Source organism: Saccopteryx leptura, chromosome 6 (assembly GCF_036850995.1).
Source record: "Saccopteryx leptura isolate mSacLep1 chromosome 6, mSacLep1_pri_phased_curated, whole genome shotgun sequence".
NCBI classification, from domain to species: domain Eukaryota; kingdom Metazoa; phylum Chordata; class Mammalia; order Chiroptera; family Emballonuridae; genus Saccopteryx; species Saccopteryx leptura.
In genome coordinates this window covers 53,328,231-53,351,464 of record NC_089508.1, presented here as the reverse complement: position 1 = coordinate 53,351,464, position 23,234 = coordinate 53,328,231, and the positions used below count along the sequence as shown (strand labels likewise).

The 23,234-nt window shown below is 36.2% G+C and overlaps 1 protein-coding gene across 3 annotated transcripts in view; it reads right to left on the bottom strand.

The window, feature by feature from the left end:
• Positions 1 to 23,234, bottom strand: part of DENND4A (DENN domain containing 4A) — a 128,083-nt gene that overhangs the window by 96,217 nt on the left and 8,632 nt on the right. For all 3 annotated transcript variants that reach the window (XM_066343722.1, XM_066343723.1, XM_066343724.1), the window contains exon 2: positions 3,031 to 3,109. The gene's annotated coding sequence lies outside the window, so the exon portion shown is untranslated. The remainder of the gene's footprint in view (positions 1 to 3,030; positions 3,110 to 23,234) is intronic.

Sequence of the window (23,234 nt, the reverse complement as noted above, 5' to 3'; positions counted from 1 at the left end):
TTCACCTACATAAGCTAGAAGAAATTTTCCTTTTTTAAACATAACTCTACTGGTAAGAACCTAAATCAACTCATCTATTTTACAGTATCAAAACTACACTAGAGACCCCCCCCATCTCATCTTCCTAAAACTCCATCTCTCATTTTTCATTCAATCAAGGTAATTTATCTACTGTCCTTCAAAAGTAGTTTTGCTCTTTTCTTCTGACAATACACTACAGTATTTCCTCTTTCTAGTCAATATATGTTCATCATATTTTTCAAAAAATTTAAATTTATATGGATTTTCATTTAAACTTTATGCGTTGTACAAAAGCACAGGTAGAAAAAGAAATTCAGTAATTCCATACACAAATATGGTTTATATTTGACAATACTTCCTAGTTTCCTTTGAGAACAGAAAATATCCTTCTTTACCCTCATAAACAGTTATAATACAGAATACAAATACTTACATATTTTTACTCATTTAATAGCATTTTCTAAACTGCTATAATATTCATAATCATACTAAATGACTATACAGTATTCCATCAAAAAGAAATAGTATACACTGTAACCAGTACCCCAATTTTCCATTCCTAACTAGTCCCAAAGTATAATAGAGAGGTACTTTAAAAATATTTGTTTAATGAATGAACAGTTCACATTATAATCTTTCTCAAGCATATTATACTAAACATAATATCTTTTTATTTTTATTTTTAGCAAGAGAGAGAGAGAAAGACAGACCAACAGAAAGACAGACAGGAAGGGAGAGAGATGAGAAGCATCAACTCGTTGCTGCAGTAATTTAGTTTTTCACTGACTGCTTTCTCATATGTGCCTTGACCAGGGGGCTACAGCAGAGAGAGTGACCCCTTGCTCAGGCCAGTGACCTTGGGCTCAAGCCAGCGACCTTCGGGCTCAGGTCAGTGACTACATAGTCATGTCTATGGTTCTGCACTCAAGCCAGCAATCCCATGCTTAAGCTGGTGAGCCTGTGCTCAAGTGGATGAGCCTGCGCTCAAGCCGGTGACCTTGGGGTTTTGAACCTGGGTCCTCAGCGTTCCAGGTGACCCTCTATTTATGGCATCACCACCTGCCCAGGCTGTCTATTTCCTATAATTCAGAATCAATTTTATAAACTTCAATTACCATCAATACTGTAGTTACTGAATGTAGGATAGACATAGGTAAACTTACATGATCTGAGTGTAGTAACCAAAAATCAAAACCATCAGGACCTTAGGCAAAATTAGAAATTTATACAAGAAGTAATTGAATCATTCATTCAATAAATTTTTCATAAATACTAAGACCTGACACTATTCTAGGAGCCAGTGACAATACTAATGAAAGCAACAGGCTCTGCTTTCAAGATGTTTCTTTATTTAGTTTTACTTTTCCACACTTCTTTATATATTTATTTCACTTCTAGCCACCTACCTCCCTTCCAGATTCCAAATGTTTGCCTTCATTATGTCCAAAATTCCCTATCATTATTTTCCCCCCAAAGCCCCATATATACAAACATGACAATTTCTATTTTATATCCCTTTTCCCTATCTCCTTGAAAACTGGCATTGTATATAAATTTTGAAAGGAAAGACATCTTATTTGTATATCATATTTAAAAGCAGGTTAACATCTTTAGAAAGGATTAAACCCACACAAGGCAAACTTGACTTTTATTTTTTATTTTTAGTTTTATAGAGAGAGAGAAGAAGAGAAAGAGAGGAAAAGAGAGAGACAGGAAGGGAGAAAGATGAGAAGCATCAACTCATAGCTTTATCACTTCAGTTGTTCATTGACTGCTTCTTGACTAGGGGCTCAACTTGAGCCAGTGACCTCTTGCTCAAGCCAGTGACCTTGGGTTCAAGCCAGCAATCATGGGATCACATTGATGATCCCACGCTCAAGTTGGCGAGCATGGGCTCAAGCCAGCGATCTCGGAGTTTCAAACCTGGGACCTCAGCATCCCAGGTCGACACTCTATCCACTGCACCACCACTGGTCAGGCACAAACTCGACTTTTTAAAAGTAAGTTTTATTGCCTGACCTGTGGTGGCACAGTGGATAGAGCGGTCATGCTGAGGTCGCCGGTTCGAAACCCTGGGCTTGCCTGGTCAAGGCACATATGGGAGTTGATGCTTCCTGCTCTTCCCCACTTTCTCTCTCTCTCTCCTCTCTAAAATGAATAAATAAATAAATAAAAATAAAAATAAGTTTTATTAACCCAAACTGATGAACTATGTGGAGCAAACTTTTTTTTTAAAAGATTTACTTTAATTTTTTTTTTTTTTTTTTTTTGAGAGAGAGGAGATAGAGAAAAAGGTGAGGGAGAGGGGCAGGGAACAACTTGTTGTTGCTTCTTACATGTGCTTGACTGGGCAAGCACAAGGTCTCGAACCAGCTACCTCAGCATTCCAGGTTGATGATGTTTTATCCACTGCGCCACCACAGGTCAGGCTGTAGCAAACTTCTTGAGCAAGGGAAGCTCAGTTGTTTACTAGTCTACTTTGGAAGCATCTCCCCTCTCAATACCTATTCCCAAGCAAAAATCAACAACAAAAAAATCAAAGCACAACTGTGAAATTTGACAGCATCCTTATGAAAGATTACCAACCCCTGATTTATTTTTTTAAAAAAAGTTAAGATAGGAAAAATGGACATTTAGAGGGGAAGGGATCTTATTATTAGCCACAGCCTAAGTCCTCATTTTATAACAAAGAAAACTGAAGCACAAAAGATATTTTATTTAAAGATATCTAGCTATTAAGTAGCAGCCTGGGCAAGAACTCAAGCCCCTTAATGCAGTGTTCTTTACATTTGAGGAGCTACCTCTAATAAATGGTCATTAATACTGATCAAGGGCATATCTTAAGACATTTTTCAGTAAGTTATTTTGGGTCACTTATTACTCATCATCATTATACGGTGAATATATGCCAAATTCTGATTTAAATTTTTGGTAAATTAAACTTTCAGTGTTTAATACAAAAAATAGCTAATAGAAATAAATCAAAATGAAAAACAAAACACTACTTACACATTACTGAAGGTCTTTCTCTGAAAATGATGTCAGATCTCAATTTGTGAATTCTGCAAGCCTCGGAGTTTGAGAAATACTGTATTGAAAAGAACAAGAATTAAATTAATTCCAACCAAATATTTCCCCCTACAATGTCTTAAAGTTCTTTAACAAAGGTAATTTTTAAACAAAATGCTTACATATATTGTTTTCATATGGTTAAAAGCTAATAAGTAATTTTCAAATACCAGCTCTTCCAGAAAACACATTTCAGTCGAGAGCAGACACAGCAGATAATGGGGAGAAAAACGGGAAATAAAAGAGTAATGACACAAATGAGTAAATATTCAGAAGCAAGCAGTGTGAGAAAGAAAAACATGCCACTTCCTGGGGAGTTATATATAGTATCTCATTCCTAGAGGAAAAATATACACATTTAAAACAACTTAAATATAAACTCAAATACCTTCCATATACATAAGAAGTTTCAAAGAAGTCAATACCCAAAAGTATTTTCCCTTTATTACAAATTCCTTAAATACTTATATTAAAATTGAATTAGTTCTATCAAATCCTTAATATGGTTGAGATCTCATCAAAGAACCCAGGTCTTCTATCCAAGATAGTATTTCCTTCAATGATAATACTTTTAAATTAATTTACAATAGCATTTACAATATCAAATATTCATCTTTGACAGAATAAACTCCCAAAACCTCTTTGATTCCATTAATTCTTAAACCCATTAAAAGAATTAACTGACCCATTATTAGAAATAAATTTTCTAAAAACACAGAAAATGAGACATAAAATTAGCATCAGTTACGTGTTTGAAGAGTTCTTCTGCTAATTAAACAACACATCCAGCACATCATAACTATTCCTTTACTTTCTTTACATGAATAAGAAAATTTAGAATAAAAAGAAATAGGCAAAATTGCCCTGGCCAGTTGGCTCAGTAGTAGAGCATCGGCCTGATGTGCAGGAGTCCTGGGTTCGATTCCCGGCCAGGGCACACAGGAGAGGCGCCCATCTGCTTCTCCACCCCTCCCCCTCTCCTTTCTCTCTCTGTCTCTCTTCCCCTCCCGCAGCCAAGGCTCCACTGGAGCAAAGTTGGCCCGGGCACTGAGGATGGCTCCACGGCCTCTGCCTCAGGTGCTAGAATGGCCCTGGTTGCAACAAAGCAACGCCCCAGATGGGCAGAGCATCGCCCCCTGGTGGGCATGCCGGGTGGATCTCAGTCGAGTGCATGCGGGAGTCTGACTGCCTCCCCATTTCCAACTTCAGAAAAAAAAAAAAAAAAGAAATGGGTAAAATCTATTCAGCAGAGCATCCTTTGATGTAAATGGAAAATCATGATGCACAGAGTAATATACCAGTGTCCTTCCTAGAGCTACATATGTTAAATTATCTTTCAGCACAGACTCCTTTAAATTGCTTTTTAAAACACATATTATATTCATTTCAGGTGTACAACATAATGATTTGATATTTGTATTTATTGTGAAATGATCACTATAATAAGTATAGTTAACATCTGTCAACATAGTTACAGAATATAAAAAAATTTTTTTCTTGTGATGAGAACTTTTAAGATCTACTCTTAGCAGCTTTCATTTATGTAATACAATATTATCTATAACTATAGTCACCATGCTGTACATTACATTTTCATGAATTACTTATTTCCTAAACAGAAGTTTATACCTTTGACTATTCACTGTTTTTGCTTACACCTTTCCCCCTAATTCTGGCAACCAACAATCTATTCTCTGCATCTATGAGCTTGATTTTCTATGGGTATTTTTTTTTTACATTCCACATATAAGTGAAACCATACAGTATTTGTCTTTGTCTGACTTATTTCACTTAGCATAATGTCTTCAAGTTCTGTCCATGTTGTCACAAATGGCAACACAAATGTCACAAATAGCTCAATAATATGCATTGTGTGTATATATATTCACATAAATATACACATAATACACACATACCTGGCACATACCCACACACACATATATATACACTCACATTTTCTTGATTCATTCAACCATCGATAGACACTTATGTGATTTCCATATCTTGGCTATTGTAAATAATGCTGCTATGAATTTGAGGATGCAAATATCTCTTTGAATTAGTGTTATGGCTTTCTTTGGATAAATACTCAGAAGTGGAATTGCTGGATCATTTGATAGTCCTGATTTTAATGTTTTAAGGAAGCTTCATATTGTTTTACACAATAGCTACACACCAATTTCTATTTCCACCAACAGTGTACAAGCGTTCCCTTTTTTCCACATCCTTACCAACCCTAGTTATTTCTTGCCTTTTGATTACAGCCATTTTAACAGGTGTTGGGTAACAGCTCATTATGGCTTTAATTTGCATTTCCTTGGTTAGTGATGTTGAGCACCTTTTCCTGTACCAGTTGTCCATCTGTATGACTTCTTTGGAAAAATGTCTATGCAGATCCTCTGTCCATTTTAACTCAAATTGGGTTTCTTTTTCTTTTTCTTTTTTCTTTTTGTTGCTATTGAGTTATATGTGTTCTTTACATTTTTTGGATATTACATGATTTGCAAATATTCTTTCCCATTCAGTAGGGGGCCATTTTATTTTGTTGATGGTTTCTTTTGCTATGCAGAAGTTTTTTAGTCTGATGTAGTACTACTTGTTTATTTTTGCTTTTGTTGCCTTTACTTTTGGTGTAAAATCCAAAATAACATCAGCAAGACCTCCTGTCAAGGAACTTACTACCACCTTTGTTTTCTTCTAAAATTCTATGGTTTCAGGTTTTACATTCAAGCCTTTAATCCACTGAGTTAATTTTTGTGTATGATGTAAGATAGTGTGTTCCAACTTCATTATTTTGCATGTGGCTGGCCAGTTTGCCCAATACCATTTATTAGAGACTGCTCTTTTCCTAGTGTATAGTCTTCACTTCTGTCATAAATTAATTGGCTATATATGCATAAGTTTATTTCTGGACTCTCTATTCTGTTCCATTGATCTATGTGTCTGGTTTTGTTTTTAAAAGTCAATACCATTTTGTTTTGTTTACTACAGCTTTGTAATATAGTTTGAAATCAGGGCATGAGATGCCTCCAACTTTGTTTTTTTCCTCAAGATCGCTTTGGCTATTTTTGTGGTTCTATACAAATTTTGGAATTGTTTATTACATTTCTGTGTAAGATACCATGGGTATTTTATAGGGATTGCACTGAATCTGTAAATTGCTTTGGGGATTTTTGGCATTTTAACAATATTGCTTTTTCCAACCCATGAGCATGAAATGTATTTCCATTTATTTCTGTCTTTGCTTCTTTCATCAGTGTGTTATAGTTTTCATGTACAGGTCTTTCACCACCTCTGTTAAATTTATTTTTAAGTATTTTATTCTTTTTGATGCAACTGTAAGTGGGACTGTTCCCTTATCTCTCTTTCAGATAGTGGTTACTAGTATATAGGAACACAACAAATTTCTGTATATTTATATTATATCCTACAACTTCACTAAATATATATGCACAGAGCGACGTGTGAATGTGCTTCCTATAGCTACGTATGTTAAATCATCTTTCAGGAAGACTCCTTTAAATAGCCATTATGTTTTTAAATTGAATTTATTGGGTGACACTGATTAACAAAATTGTACAGGTTTCAGGTACACAATTCTACAATACATCTTCTGTAAAATAGCTATTATTTTTAATTGAAACTTTTTTCATTTGACATAATTGTAGATTCACATTCAATTGAAAGAAATAACAGAGATCTAGTACACCTTTTATCCAGTTTCTCTCGGTGGTAATATCTCATAAAATTATGGTACTATATCACAGTGGGATATTGTATTGGTGCAATTTACCTATCTTATTTTGACTTCCCTGGTTTTACTTGTATTCATTTGTGTATTTGTGCGTGTGGATTTAGTTCTATGCAATTTTATCATGAGAGCAGCTTCATGAATTCATCGCCAAAGTCAAGATACAAAACAGTTCCATCACAAGGATCACTAGTGTTGACATTTTATAAGTCCTGTCCCCTTCCCACCACTGTCCTTAATCCCTGTGGAGTGGTATATATTTTTTTACTAAAGAACATATACAGCCTACGAAAGAAAAGATGTCTCCAAAAGCAATACCCCTTACAAAATAGGTACAGAAACAAACCAAAGAAAAAAGCATGAGCATATGTGGTGTGGAAAGACTTGTTAGTCACATTTACTCAGCCATCTGGAACATTATATTTGAATATAATTATACAAACATATAAATGCAGACATATGTATGCATACAAAAGATAAGGACAAAGAGTGCTCATCTACTGAATCACAGTGAAGATCAATCTCCTTAGTTCTGAAATAAAATTTTCTATTCTGGTTAAATTCCAGACTGGATCAAGTGAACAACATAAAATAATGCTACAGAACAACTGCAATGGAGATTCCTAAATGTATAAGAACATAAAAAGGAGTCATTTACACTGTGTTCAGGGGCAACCCTGCCTCTCATGGAGAAATTAGGTTGGCACTATAGTAGCTGGTGTCCCCTTGAGAATACAGATCTGGCATGGACTGAACAGGAACCAACTGGAAATAACTGAGTGTTAACATACAGATACCTCTTGTCTCTCCAGGCAGACTATAAACAATTGAAAGGCAGGAACTCTGTCCTTCGTTTCTTTTGATTCTGTCACATAAATTATGGTAGTTAAAAACACATGGTAGGTGTGTAAATATTTATTAAATGAATGAGGTCAGCACAGCGGACAAAAAATGGGAAAGTTAAGACACTGCAGAATCATAGGACTTTAGAGCTAGAAGGGTACATGGGAATTTAATTTTAATTCTTCTTTTTATAATGGAAGAAATTGAAGCATGTAAGTTAAACAGCTTGCCTAAGATAAAATACATCAATTTATAACTTAACTCTCATTTGATTTGGAGTGCTACTATACCATGCTTCAGTTCACAAATGGAAGAGAAGAAAGCAATTCCCTGAGCGGACCTGTGTTAATTAGGAAATATGGGCTTTGATGGACAAAGAAAATTCACAGGTACCTGGGAGAAGTTAAACCAGTTGAAGAGAGTAGGGCAATAAACAGGTAATAAAAAGAATGAATGACCTAATATAAGAGAGAAGAGTAAAATAGAAAACGAAAAAGGTTGAACAAAGAGATATGGTAAGAAAAGGAATAAAAAAGATTGGGGGAGTATAAAAGGTATAAAAGTAAAAAAACTGCAGGAATGAGAAGAAGTGAGAAATTTGTAAAGACGGATGAGGAAATGGTATCTGAAGAATTTTTAATGCTATTTACATTCTCTTAAAATAAAGAAACTATAAGATTTACCAGTCCTACAGTGAAATCATATTCCTTATTTTCTAACAGTAACAACAAACATCAATTACCAATATTGTACTGAAAATCTGTTCATATTCAGCACTGTGTATAAAATGCCAATATATGGTGCTTACCAGTCTAGAGCGAAAGGGAAGCCTGGTTTTAAATTTTGTCTCTTGCACCATCTTTATTATTATTTTTTATTTAATTTCCCATATACATACCATTCCCACATCACAGAGTTCTTACTTCCTTTTTGAATTATCATAAGCATTTGTTAGCTGGTATCTAAAATGAATTGTTGCCTCCACTGGAATCTTCCCAAAAGTTTCTCTCAAACACACAATATCTGGTTTTTCTTCTATATTTCACAGTCATACATACACAAGATACTTGAACTAGTATTTACTGGGGTGATTAAAAATATATTTACAGCTTAGCTGGTTGGCTCAATGGATAGAGCATTGGCTCGGCGTATGGACATCCTGGGTTCCATCCCCGGTCAGGGCACACAGGAGAAGCAACTATCAGCTTCTTCCTCCCCTCCCCTTCTCTCCCACAGCCAATGGCTCAATTGAGCATTGGCCCTGAACACTGACGATAGCTCAGTTGATCTGAGCACTGGCCCTAGACAGGGCTGCCAGGTGGATCCCGACTGTGGTGTATGTGGGAGCCTGACTCATAATCTCCCCTCCTCTCACTTAAAAAAAATACACTTATATAAGTTGAGTAATCTAAAATTCAGCTATACTAATATATAATACAAATGAGATCCACTGAATAAAAATATAACCTTTCTCAAAAGTATAGATACAAGATTTATAGTTCTGTCATTTGATTAAAGCATAACATTTAAATTTCTTATCTTAGCCTGACCTGTGGTGGCGCAGTGGATAAAGCGTCGACCTGGAAATGCTGAGGTCGCCGGTTCGAAACCCTGGGCTTGCCTGGTCAAGACACATATGGGAGTTGATGCTTCCAGCTCCTCCCCCCCCTTCTCTCTCTCTGTCTCTCCCTCTCCTCTCTAAAAAAAAAAAAGAATAAATAAAAAAAAAAAAATCCCAAGTTGACAAAGAGTTATTTGACCTGGCCGGTTGGCTCAGCGGTGAAGCGTCGGCCTGGCGTGCGGGGGACCTGGATTCGATTCCCGACCAGGGCACATAGGAGAAGCGCCCATTTGCTTCTCCACACACCCCCCTCCTTCCTCTCTGTCTCTCTCTTCTCCTCCCGCAGCCAAGGCTCCATTGGAGCAAAAGATGGCCCAGGCGCTGGGGATGGCTCCTTGGCCTCTGCCCCAGGCGCTAGAGTGGCTCTGGTCGCGGCAGAGCGACGCCCCGGAGGGGCAGAGTGTGCCGGGTGGATCCCGTTCGGGCACATGCGGGAGTCTGTATGACTGTCTCTCCCTGTTTCCAGCTTCAGTAAAATATAAATAAATAAATAAATAAATAAATTTCTTATCTATTTAAAGATACCTTAAGCTTTTTAAAAAATCCCTTTATACATTTCCCTACAAATTGTAACAAATAACAAATTTACTTGTTAACAAGCACCTGAATAGGACTTTGAAAATTAATTGAAAACAACTTTGAAAATTGTTATTCTCTCAGTTAATAATGATTCGTTTTTTGATCTATAGAACTTTAACTAGATGATCAAAGACTACAAACAGTTTACACACAAGGAAAACCAAATATTAACATGCTTGAAGAATTGTTAGCCATGCAAATAATCTTTTTAAACAAACTGTGAAGTACTATATTATTCAATAAATTAAAAAATATGAATAAAATCATTAAACCTAATGCTGATTGGTGGTGTGGTAAGACAAATAAGCACACTTAAAAACTGTTAATGGCACTGTGAATTAGAACAATTTTTCTAAAAAGTAAGCCAGCAATTACTTAAAACTAATTGTACTCTTACAACAATTTATTCTATTCTGGTAAAATCATCAAGAAAAAAATTATTTTAAAAAAATCGAACTGTTGGTTTAGATTATTTATAACTGTATGCTCTTTAAAGGTTCACAGAATTTTAGAGAAGAAAAGGACTTAAATATCTTTTGGTTCAATCTTATCATTTTGTTGATGACTAAATTCAAGGGTAGAAAGGCAAATGTGACTTGCCCAAAAGTAGCTCAGTTCATCAGTAGAAGAGCAGGGCCTAAAAATTCATTATCCTGGATCTCTTTCTACTATACTATGTAGACTATTATTCACACGAAGCCTGAAACAATGACCCAGAATTGACAAGGATCAGCTCCAGATCAGTTTAGTGAAGCCAGATGATACATTGTTCTTTCTAAACCTTCTGATGGCCAGCAAGCGTCCTAGACAAAGGATAACTTCTATTCTTTAAACTCCCTTAACTTATTTTTATCAAATCAAACCAACTTGCAGGATCTTCCTTTTCCTCATAATCCCAAGAAAATGTGTTAATCCCACTAACTGCTCACTTCCAAATTTATATCACCAAACATGACTCTCTATTGAGATCCAAAAGGCCTACATGAAAACTCTATTTGTATATCCAATAGCCAAAACAGAACTATTTCTATGATAAATCTCCATCTTTAGACCTAAACCCACTTCTCTGCCACACATACTTACACTCTAAAAATTCAGCAGGAGGGGCATAAATTTGAACTGGGAGTTTGCCTGTACATATTATTAATCGAAGTAGTTGATATTCTCAAGGGAATAAGGGCTCCAGGAAAGAAAGAATAAACACTGAAGGAGTGCGAGGGAGGGGTCGGAAAAAAGTCCAAGAACAGAATGACCTATCCCAGAGCAAACAGTATTTATGGTTCACACAGAACACGTTTCTTAAATAAGCATAACAAACATCCTTAGAAAACTAAAGTAGAACATTAGGAAAAGAAGTAGTCATAAAAACAACTAGATATATTGGGTGTTAAAAATATAATAATTTAAAATTTTTAAGTCAGATAGGTTAAATAACAAAATAAATGTCACCGAAAATAAAATCAATGACTGGATGACCAGATAAGATGTTAAGACATAAAGAAACTGAAAATATGTTTAATGAAAGTTTTAAAATAGGGAGGCATAAGAGAATGAGAAAGACAGCCCACACACTGAGAGAAAATATATGCAAAACACCTATCTCATATAGGACTGTTACCAAAATACAGTGTGGGGGCAAAAGTAGGTTTCTAGTTGTTCATATGGAAAATAATATAACAATTAATAGATAATAACACAAGAATAAACTCTGCATTTTGCATTCTCAAACTGTAAACCTACTTTTACCCCATCCTGTATATGTTTCTGACCATAGGACATTCTGGAAAAGGCAAAACTATGGAGATAGTAAAAAGGTCAAGTATTGCCAGCAGTTAGGGACGTGGGATAAACACAACTAGCACAAAGGAAGTTTAGGGCAGTGAAACTATTCTGTGTAATACTATTATGGTGGATACATGTCATTACAAATTTGTTTAAACCCACTGAATCTACAACACAGAGTGAACCCTAATAGAAACTATGTACTTTAGGTGATAATGAAGTATCAGTGCAGGTTCATGGATTGTAACAAATGCACTACACTGGTGGGGATGTTGATTGTGAGGGAGGCTGTGTCTGTGTTGGGGCAGGAGTGTATGGAACGCTGGACTTTTTGTTCAATTTTGCTGTGAATCTAAAACTGCTCTAAAAAATAAAGTGTATTTAAAAGGAAAAAAATAAAAGAATTAGCTCTGAACCCTCCCCAAATATGTGGGCTAGAAAAATTAGAGCCAACATCTAAATAATAGAACTTTCAGAAGGTGAGAAAATAAACATTAAATGAAGATGAGAAAATACTTGAGAAATAATCATCAATAATTTTCAAGAATTAAAAATCTGTCAGTTTGATATAAGAGGTAAGAAAAAAAATAACTAGATACCTTAAAGCATATCAAAAAACACCTCAAAGTAAAATTTCTAAAAATTCCTAGAAATAAAAAATAGTTTACTCCTCAAAAAAAAAAAATCTAACTCTAGAATTCTAATCACTAACACTGGATGTAAGAAGATAATAAAGTAATATTTTTTAAATATTGAAAGTAAATTATATATGTGACCTACTATCATTTAATGCACAAATAAAGATATTAGGAATATAAGTACCCAGATGGTTTACCATGAAAACTAAACAAAAAAATTAAACTATTGGTCTAAAGGTCACTTAAGTTATATAACTTTAAAAACTCAAAATTTTAGTAACATAATGTGAGAGAAAACACTGTTGTAAGAAAATAAACAAACCTAGGGGACACTATAAAATATGGCAGGAAAGAGTGAGTAAATAACTTCAAGGTTCACTATTGCTCAATAAACAATGGGAATCAGGGGAGCGAAGGAAGGGGGAAAGAATAAAAAAGAAAATTCATAATAATCCTGAACATCAAAAGTCTAAAGAACCTTAATGGTAGGGGCAGAGAGGAGGGAAGAAGAGAGGACTGGGAGAGCCTATTAAGATAACATGTCTTGTTCAGGCAGAAGACGCAGATAATCAATACGCTTAAAAAATTGGTAGACAAAAATAAACATGAATCAAAGTAAAGCACCAGAAGAATAAAAATAGAATACATAAGTTTCAGACTGGCACCAAAATTTGTATTTTTCTTTAGAAAATAGGAAAAGAAAAAGAAGAAAGGTTAATAGAAAACATAAGAAGGCAGGAATAAATCCTAATATAATAATAAGAGACAAAGTTTAGCATACTAAGAAAACTCATAGAAAGCACTCTTGGAGGTGACATGCTAGCCTTCTTACTGATTCTTGAACAAACCAGGCATGTTCCAGTCTCAGGGTCTTGAATACTTTCTGCTCTGTCTGCCTGAATAGCCTTGCCCTATGCCAGCCGAGCCAGCTGCATCTTCAGGTCCTCTTCTGTCTAAAAAGTCACCTTCTCAGTAAGGTTTTCCATGACCCTCAATTTAAAATTTCAACAACCTCCCACACCTGACAGTATTCTCTTTCTTTGTTTTAATTTTCTTATCTTATTACTTTTCACTAACATACTACATATTATACTTATTCATTTTATTTATTATCTCTCTCAACAAGATTGTTAAGTTCAGTGAAGGTAGGATTTTTTCTGATTTAGTCTTTGCCATATAACCAATGTCTAGAGCAGTGCCTGGAAATGGTATGTGGTCAGTATTTGTTGAATGAATGAATAAACCAACTGAAGTGTCTATAAGTAAAGAAATAATTTTTAAATATGGCAAATACCATGAAGCATTCAGAAGCAATGAAATAGATGTAAACAGCAACATCATTTTTTAATTTAATTTTGAATGAAAATAGTAGGCAGTAAAATAATCTACAGCAAAATATCATTTATATAAATTAAAGACATATATTCAAAAGAGCCACCTATAGTTTTCAAAGATGTATTCAAGGTGATATGCTAAACATATTAAAGTGGATACCTGTGGGGGAAAGGGAGTGAAGATGGAGAATAAGGAGGGTAAAATAGAACTAAAGCAGGGCCCTGCAGAGGCCAACGATGAAAATATGCCATGAAATAAAGAAACATGACTAAATCAATTCACTATTCCAGAGACGCTCTCACCCAACTTCCTCCCCCCAAAGAGAAATAGTTAACCACTGGTTTTAGCAAAACTCAAATCATTGCAACCTTAAGAAGACCCAGTTCAGTAAAGTATCAGTAAGAAAGCAAGACCAACTGGAACGAGCTGAGGAGAGAATGGAAGGTAAGGAGGATGACACATAACCCTTTGTAGGAGTTTTGATGTGAAGAGTGGGAGGGAAATGCAGTGATAAATGTATGGTAGAAGACATGGTATCAATATAGGACTTTAAAAAAAATGAATGAAGTTAAGGGGAGGGAGTTGGCAATAGCAATCATCCATCAGAAAGAGAAAATGGGGATAAAGGAGAAAAAAAAAGGATGACTGTAAAAGCAAAAGCCTTAAGAAAGTGTGAAGAGATGGTATCCAAAACATAGAGGGTCTGATTATATAGGCAAGGATTCATCTCATTGTAAAAACAAGCTTTCAATAATAATATATTTAACAATACTTTTCCTGAATATTCAGGTGATGTGGGTTCTTAATCGTTTTTAGGTCATGCACCCCTTTGAGAATCTGATGTGTGCTATGGATTGTCTCTTCCTTAAAATATACCTACAGATATTTGGATAAAATTTTACATACAACTTTAGGAATTTTGCTAAGCCATACTCACCAAGCTAATCCATACACAAGTTTGATTTTTTACTTTTTAATTAAGGTACAACATACTTAGAGAAAAGTGAACAACTCTAGGGATTTTCATAAAGTGAACACACCACCCATTATAAAAACCTCCCACATCAATTTATAAAACATTACTGGTAATAGGAAGCCCCCAATTCCCCTCCAACCTTCCCAAGAAGAATACTATCCTGACTTTTACCACTAGACTAGTTTTGTCTGTTTCTGAACTTTATATAAATGGAACACAGAAGGATTCATATATTCTTATTCTTTTGGTCTAGCTTTTTCACTCTACAGTGTTTTTGAGCTTTAGTTATACTCATGCTAGTTTTACATTTTGAAAATATATCATAATTTTGTTTATTTGTTCTATTGTTAATAGAATTCGGTTTGTTTCCAATGCTAGGGTAGTATAATAATTACAAAGTCATGTATAAGTTATTATATTGTACATATCTTGATGCACAAATGAATACATTTTATTTTTTATTTTTAAATTTTTTTAGAGAAAGATAGACAGGAAAGAAAAGAGGTGAGAAGTATCAACTAGTTGTGTCACTTTATTTGTTCATTGATTGTTTCTCATATATGCCTTGGAGGGAAAGGGGCTCAAGCCAATCCAGTGACCCACGACTGCAAGCCAGCAACCTTGGGCTCATGTTAATGATCCCATGCTCAAGTGGCTGAGCTTGTGTCAAGCTGGTGACATCAGCATCCCGGATCGACAGTCTATCCACTGTACCACCACTGGTCAGGCCATATGCATACATTTAAAAAAGTATCAATATATTGCCTGACCAGGCAGTGGTGCAGTGGACAGAGTGTCAGACTGGGACGCAGAGGACCTAGGTTTGAAGCCCCGAGGTCACCGGCTTGAGTGCGGGGTCGCTTGCTTGAGTGTGGGATCATAGACATGACCCCATGGTCGCTGGCTTGAGCCCAAAGTCGCTGGCCTGAGCAAGGGGTCACTTGCTCTGCTGTAGCCCCTGGTCAAGGCACATATAAGAAAACAATCAATGAACAACTAAGGTGCTGCAAAGAAGTTTTGATGCTTCTCATCTCTCTCCCTTCCTGTCTGTCTGCCCCTATCTGTCCCTCTCTCTCTCTGTCAAAAAAAAAGTATACCTACAAATGAAATTGCTAGAATACACAGTATTCATCCTATAAACTAGGATATAGAGTAAATGTCCTATATATCTGGTACATAATGTCAGTGCTCCAAAGTGGTTATATGACCTTATATTTGATGGGTAAGATGATTTAGAAAAATTTTTTTTAAACTGCAAGCAAAACATTCCACTGATTGAGCTCTCTAAAAAATTAGTTTGTTGTTGTTTTGTTTAAATTAAGTCTCTCTGGCTCTATCCAGTGTTAGATTAGATTATCAGACAAGCAAATAAGCATGTGCTTAACCCTGGTTGGCAAACTGCAGCTTGCGAGCCACATGTGGCTCTTTGGCCCCTTGAGTGTGGCTCTTCCACAAAATACCACGTGCGGGCGCTACCTCGATAAGGAATGTACCCACCTATATAGTTTAAGTTTAAAAAATTTGGCTCTCAAAAGAAATGTCAATAATTGTACTGTTGATATTTGGCTCTGTTGACTAATGAGTTTGCCGACTACTGGTAGGGTATTGCAAAAAAAGGGGCAGCAAAAAGTTTAAATAATTCACATAATTTTATTTAAAATTTAATAATGAGGTATCATTTTAAAAGTCAGAACCTTGCTGATTTTGCTGACCTTTTGCTTACGATATTTTATGGTTTGGAACTGATTTTGTTTTAGATTACAGAAGTGGCACCAGAATCACTTCAATGCTTGATAATATAAAGGGTTAGAGGCAGGAAATTATACTTTTTCATTCATTCATCTAATAAATACCTATTGAATGTATTTTGAAAAGCATGTGTCAGGTGTTTTTTATTTTGTTTTGTTGTTTTAGTTAACATCCAAACTCCCTGCCTACATTTTGAGAATCTGCCATTATATATCATTATATATATTCTGGAAGGATACTGGGCCTTAGAGTCAACCACGGGAGCCAACAAGAACAGACATTGCTTCCCTATTTAGGGACCAGGCACTTAGTTTAGTAAATCAGATGCTTTCACACAGGATTTGAATCTAGAGCTAAAGTTGCAAAGACAGTTTAAATTCATCTTTAGGACAGTGACACAGAGCACCCACAGAAGTGTTCCAGCAATGGCGTCCAGTGTCCTGCAGGGGAATGCTGGTATTTTAAACAGGAGAAGGATATTTCTGTGGCAGAACTTTGGCTATGGTCTAGCAATGAGGATGGCTGGGTGGTTTGTTTCCTATTTGTTCTCAGAGTCTGGTTCTTCAGTCTTCCAGTCATATCTGTAAGCTAGCTAATACCTTTTCAATAAATTTCTGTTCTTTTGCTTCAGTTAACCCGAGTTGATTTCTGTTGCTTGCATCCAAGCATCCTGAAATGATAACCCTACCATGTGCCAGGCACTGTACTTGGAACTGGAAAAACAATGACAAATAAGATCTGGCCCTGCCTTACAGAAGTGTAATGGAGGATGCAGACAAGTAAACAAGCAGTTATAATAAATGATGAGTCTATATATGAGTGGTCATAGAAAGCACAAGAAAGACACACAGTTTAGGTCTGAGGAGTCAGAAAAGAAAAAGATACCATTTAAATCTTGAAATATGAGGAGAAAAACAGAGGAGAGACAAAGGGCATTCTAAATATTATAAAAGGAGCAACAAGTAAAAGGCCTATCCTTTTCTATGTTCATTGCCTCCTTCCTACAGAGTATATCAAAAGCATATTTGAAGGACAAAAGAGACAAAAAGCAGACTGATGGGTTTGTAGAAGGGGATTAAAACAGTCAAAATTTGTGACCTTGGTGACAATGGTGGTATTTTTGAGTTTACTATATGAAAACAAATCTCATGTTTGAAACATACCCACCTACCACAATCACTGTTACACCATAAAGCTGGCCACAACTGCCTCCCCCTTCTCTCTCCTCACCTACCTCAGTCACTTCTCAGAACAGTCAATTACGGAGCTCTGGGTTTCGGGCAGTTTTTTCATTTGGTTGGTTGGTTATTTGTGATGGGGGTGGTGTAGGAATCATGAATGAGTAGATAAAGGAATTGAAAGGAGAAGTAAAGGTGTTAATCAACTGATCAGAGTAGTGAAGCACAAAGCATTCTGCTAACTGCTTATACTGATTAGTTTTGCTAAAAGGCAAGTACCACTCTACAGGAGAGAAAAAAAACTAATGTAAAATAATATTTTACAAAATTACGTGTGTGTGTATTCTTCCCTCTAAAATTGTAAAATTTCAGTATGATTCGATTATTTTTAGAGATTTATCTGTTAAAATTATATTAGGCTCACACTATGTATTGTTTTCATTGTTTACTTTTACAAAAACTTGGATCTTCATAAGTTTTATAAGCTCTAGCATCTTCAGTCATCCACTTATGAAGGTCTATGCTTGAACAGGAAAAATCGCCATAAAAGTAAACTAACAATCAACCAACCAACCACTATTTGAAAAATTTGATAGAGCCCTGGCCAATGGTACAGCGGATAGAGCACTGTCCCAGAGCACTGAGGTCCTGGGTTTGATCCTGGGGCCACCAGATCGACCAGGGGCACCAGATCAACCTAAGGTTGCCAACTTGAGCCCCAGTGAGAACTGGACACCGAAGGTGCTGGCTTGTCCCCCGAGGTCTCTGGTTAGAGCCCCAGTCAGGGCACATATGAGAAGCAATCAATGACATACCTAAGTGGAACAACAAGTTGATGCTTCTCTCTTCCTCCCTTCCTGTCTTAGAAAAAATAATTTTTTTTTTTTTTATTCTTAAGTGAGAGGTGGGGAGGCAGAGACTCTCTCATGTGCCCTGATCGGGATCCACCTGGCAAGCCTACTAGGGGGCAATGCTCTGCCCATCTGGGACCATTAGCTCTGTTGCTTGGCAATCGAAGTATTTTAGTGCCTAAGGTGAGGCCACAGAGCCATCCTCAGTGCCCAGGGCCAACTTTGCTTGAACCAGTAGAGCCATGGCTGAGGGAGAGGAAGAAAAAGGGGGGGGGGGGCTAGAGAAGCATATGGTCACTTCCCCTGTGTGCTCTGATTGGAAATCAAACCCAGGACTTCTGTATGCCGGGCCGACGCTCTACCACTGAGCCAACTGGTCAGGGTGAAAAAAATTTTTTTGATAAAGGAGACTGAAAGCAAATGATCAGTGACATCTCATATTCAAAAAGTGACATTAAAGTTATAGAACAAAATTATTTGAGTAATCTAAAATCTACAATCCTCCTTTGAAAAAAGTAGTGTTCACTGTCATGTGAAGGATAGATATGAAAAAATAAGTTTTCATTTCAGTTTCATTAACTTGAATAGTGTAAAAACTCAATTCAGTCATATCAAACTCCACATCACCTTTGCAAATTCAGTTTTTTTTCTGTGAGAATGCCCCTGTTCAAATGGCCATGTGTACATAATATTTGAGACCGGTTCTTTGAAGCCTTCTTTAACCTCTTTCCCTAGGACAGACTGTCATTCTCTTGTCTTATGCTTCAAGAACATCCTATACAGGCCTGGCCAGGTATCTCAGTTGGTTAGAATGTCATCCTGATATGTCAAGGTTGCAGGTTTGATCCCTGGTCAAGACACATACAAAATCAACCAATGTTTGACCAATGGTGCTGCAGTGGATAGAGAGCTGATCTGGGACGCTAAGGTCCCTGGTTCAAAACCCCAAGGTCGCTGGCTTGAGTGTGGGCTCATCAGTTTGAGCACAGGCTTGCCAGCTTGAGCATGGGGTCACTGGCTTAAGTGCAGGATCACTGACATGATCCCAAGGTCATGGGCATAAGCCCAAAGGTCACTCTTTGAGCCCAAGGTCGTTGGCTTGAGCAAGGGGTCACTAGCTCAGCTTGAGCTCCCACATTAAGGCACATATGAGAAGCAATCAATGAACAACTAAAGCGAAGCAACTATGAGTTGATGTTTCTTATCTCTCTCCTTCCTCATTCTCCCTTCCTGTCTCTTTCCCTCTAAAAAACAAACAAAAGAACAACCAATGAATACATAAACAAGTGAAACAATAAATCGGTTTCTCTCTCCTTTTCTCTCTAAAATCAATCAATAAAATGAGTATCATATACATATTTATATTACAATTATCACACTAATACTGGACTCATTTCTGTGAATATTTATCTACTCTTCAAAACGAGATTAGAGATTCCTTGAGAGTAGGCAATGTTGCATTTCTATTTCTGTAAATATCTGTTTTAGCACAATCTTTAGCAAAGTAAATGCAAGCAGTCAGTAAATGCTTCTTAAATAGAGAGGGACATGACATGTTAATAATGACATTACCATAAAGTTATTTGTGTTCATAAAAATCACATGACTCAAACTTCAAATTCTGTATGCTGGAGCTAAAAAAATCAGTTCCATTCCTTTTTATTTGAAAAGGGGAGATGTTTTTACAGCTTTCATGATAATCACCTATGGATTTGGGATGAAATAATTTAAGTTCTTTACTATGATGTAAAACCCAAAGGATGGTTTCTTTATTATTTCAAAAAACCTTAATTTTATTTTATATTTTTTAATATTCCTTTGTAATCACCACCTTTTAGGATATTTATTTGGCTACATGCCTCTCCTTCTGAGAATCATATGCCCTGCGCCCACTCCCTAACATAAAAAAATGGTGCTGAAACATTCCGGGAGACCTTAGCTCCCTCCATTAGCCATAGCTGGCGGGGCTAGACATCTAAATCTCCCCGGGGTTTAAATGGGATCACAGAACTATAAATGAATATATAAATTTAAGAGTTAGAAGGCTTGTTTAGCCATGCACAGTGGTAAAAGACAACATGCAGAGAGGGAAAAAAATGAAGTGGCAAATAGGGAGAAGCAGAGAGACCATGCCGCTCCAGGGTGGTGAGAAAATAGCGGCCAGTGTTACTGATGAGTCCCCGTCCTGGCTCCCCCCGCCTCGTGGAGGCTGGCTGTACTTCTGTCTTTGGGTACTGTGAAATCCCCAGTATCCTTGCTATTAAGATTAATTCCCCCCTTTTTCAGTTAGCTTGAATATGGTTTTAGTACTAAACAAACCAAAGAAATTTGATTTTAAAAACCTCCAAAAAGAAAAGGTCATGTTGGAATATCAAAATGTCAGTTAATCAAAGGAGGGAAAAAAAGCCTTGTTAAAAAAAAATGGTTATTACATTGGTATCTGCAGGCATTCCACAGCATAAGAAAATGAAAAATAATCACCACCCATAACAGGTTCAAACAACATCCTATAAATCCAACTCCAACACAGTTGTGAGTCAGTATGAATAAAATTCTATTTCAAAGTTCAGAAACAAATGAGAGATTAAGGGATAGGGAATGACTTAGAGCTTATTAGAACAAATTATTTTTTAAAGAAAAATAATACTACTTACTACAATTTTGACCAAAAGGGGCTGTGGATAGGTCCCCCCCCCCCCCCCCCCCAGTAATAATAGCCAGTCCTATCAAACAAACCTCAATAACATTACACGGTTTTTCCCATCCATATATACCTTCCTCTTAAATCCTTGCCACTTCAGCATCCTCAACTAAAATGCTCAGTGGTAGAAGACAGTGACCTATAAAATAAGGAAGCATTTCCCAGTAGAAGTCATTACATGGCATTAGCTTCTAAAACAAGACTGATGTATTATTACGTTTTCTATTTTATTTTGATAGTGTGTGAGAAGTTTCTTTTTTCAACCCAAACTATAAAAAAGTTTCTTTAGTAAGTTTTCAAATGGATGGTGAACAAGAATGAAGACTTGTCCAGTCACTTTGTTCAAAATAAGGCAAACTTACAATTGTAAGAAACACTGAATAGTTTGCTTCACATAATCAAAATTTAGGAAGACTGGGAAAATCTAGAAATGTAACAGCAAGTTCAGAGATAGAAACAAACAAAAGAAAACAGAATGTACTTCTATCAGATTCTGGCATTCAAAAAAAAGAAAGGGGCTGACATTAAATTTAGGGTAAAAGAAAAGGTTTACAATAAATTAAACAGTGACTGCCATAAAAAACATTTTAAGTAAACAAGTTTCACTTGTTTATAATAATGAAAGAATGCAAAGGCATAAATTTTAATGACTTATACTGGCCCAAGAACATTCCCCGTGCTATACTTTACATACCTGTGACTATTTTGTAACGACAAATTTGTACTTCTTAATACCCTAACCTTCTTTACCCACCCCCTCCAACCCCTCTTCTGAGAATTTATTTTAAACCAAAATGAAGGAGTACGTGCAGTTTTGGCCCAGAAGTAGTTAGTAAGTTTTCAATTTCCCAATTTTGCCTCCTAGGTCAATCTTTCTCTACAACATGCTTCAGTTTATCACCCAAATTAATAAAATGTACAAACTTTACAGAGCTATCACCCTCACACCTCAGTCCAAAATAGAAAAGGCTAGTTAAAAGCTATATAGTACAGGCTATGTGAAGGTTAAGAATAAAGGGCATTCCTAGAGTTTAAGCAGTGCTAGTAATAAAAAAATTGCACTGAAATTTAAATAACTAATTAAGAAATGCTAATCTTCATTTCAAATTTGTGACAGAACACCAAATGTTGGAGCTATTACAGACAAAGGTTAATGGTCAACTTGCCATGACAGTCTCAAAAGCTAAGAATATACTTTTGAAAATGCAAGGTTAGATGATTTGTTCATTCACTTGTTAATTCTGGGCTAGTGAGAAGGGGAGACACACACACAAATTAAAACATTCTAAGGGCAATAACAGCTATAATAGGTTATTTATTGAATATTTACTGAGTGTCAGCCACTGTTCTAAGTGCTTTACTTGCATTAACAAATTTAAGCCTCACAACAATCTTATGAAGATATACTAACAAAGCCAGATTTCAATCCCAGACAATCTGCTGAGAGAAGATTTCTCACTTTTGGAGAAGGGGGATAAAGCTAAAAGAAACCATGTGGTAGTGAAGTAGAATCAAAGAAATCAGTATAAACTCATGTTTAACTTCATATAGATACAGATGGTAGACAGAAGGATAGTTATGTTTGAATATGTGGGTTAGAATATATTTCCTAGATCTGTACCCTGAGAGGGCCTGGAAGCAATGATACCCCACTGCAATGAGCACCCCCAGTGCCCAGATCTTGCCTTCTAGTATCATTCTCTAATGATAGTAACCAGGGATCCTTGGAGATGTAGGCTGAGGTAAGGAGTGGACAAGATGAGCCCAGAGCACCCTGCAGTGCCAAAGAGTAAACTCAAAAAGCAAAACGATGGGGTATATATCCTGATGGTTTCAGGAGCCAATATGAAAGATGTGGAACATTTGGACAACAAAATTAATAAAGTAGTATAGGATTAGAACCAAGTTATAAAATGAATATCCACGAGTCCATACTGATAGAAATAAATGACTGAATAAATGGGCATAAGAGAAAAATCTCCCTTACAGAAATAAGTGTAAATATTTCCCACTCAAGTAGTTAACATTTGACTCCCCACCCACTAAGTAGGCGGGTCTGCACTTAGTGACTTGTTCCCAAAAAGCAGAGTATGGGAAAACGTCACAGTCAAGTAACCTGGCAAAACACTACCTCAACTAG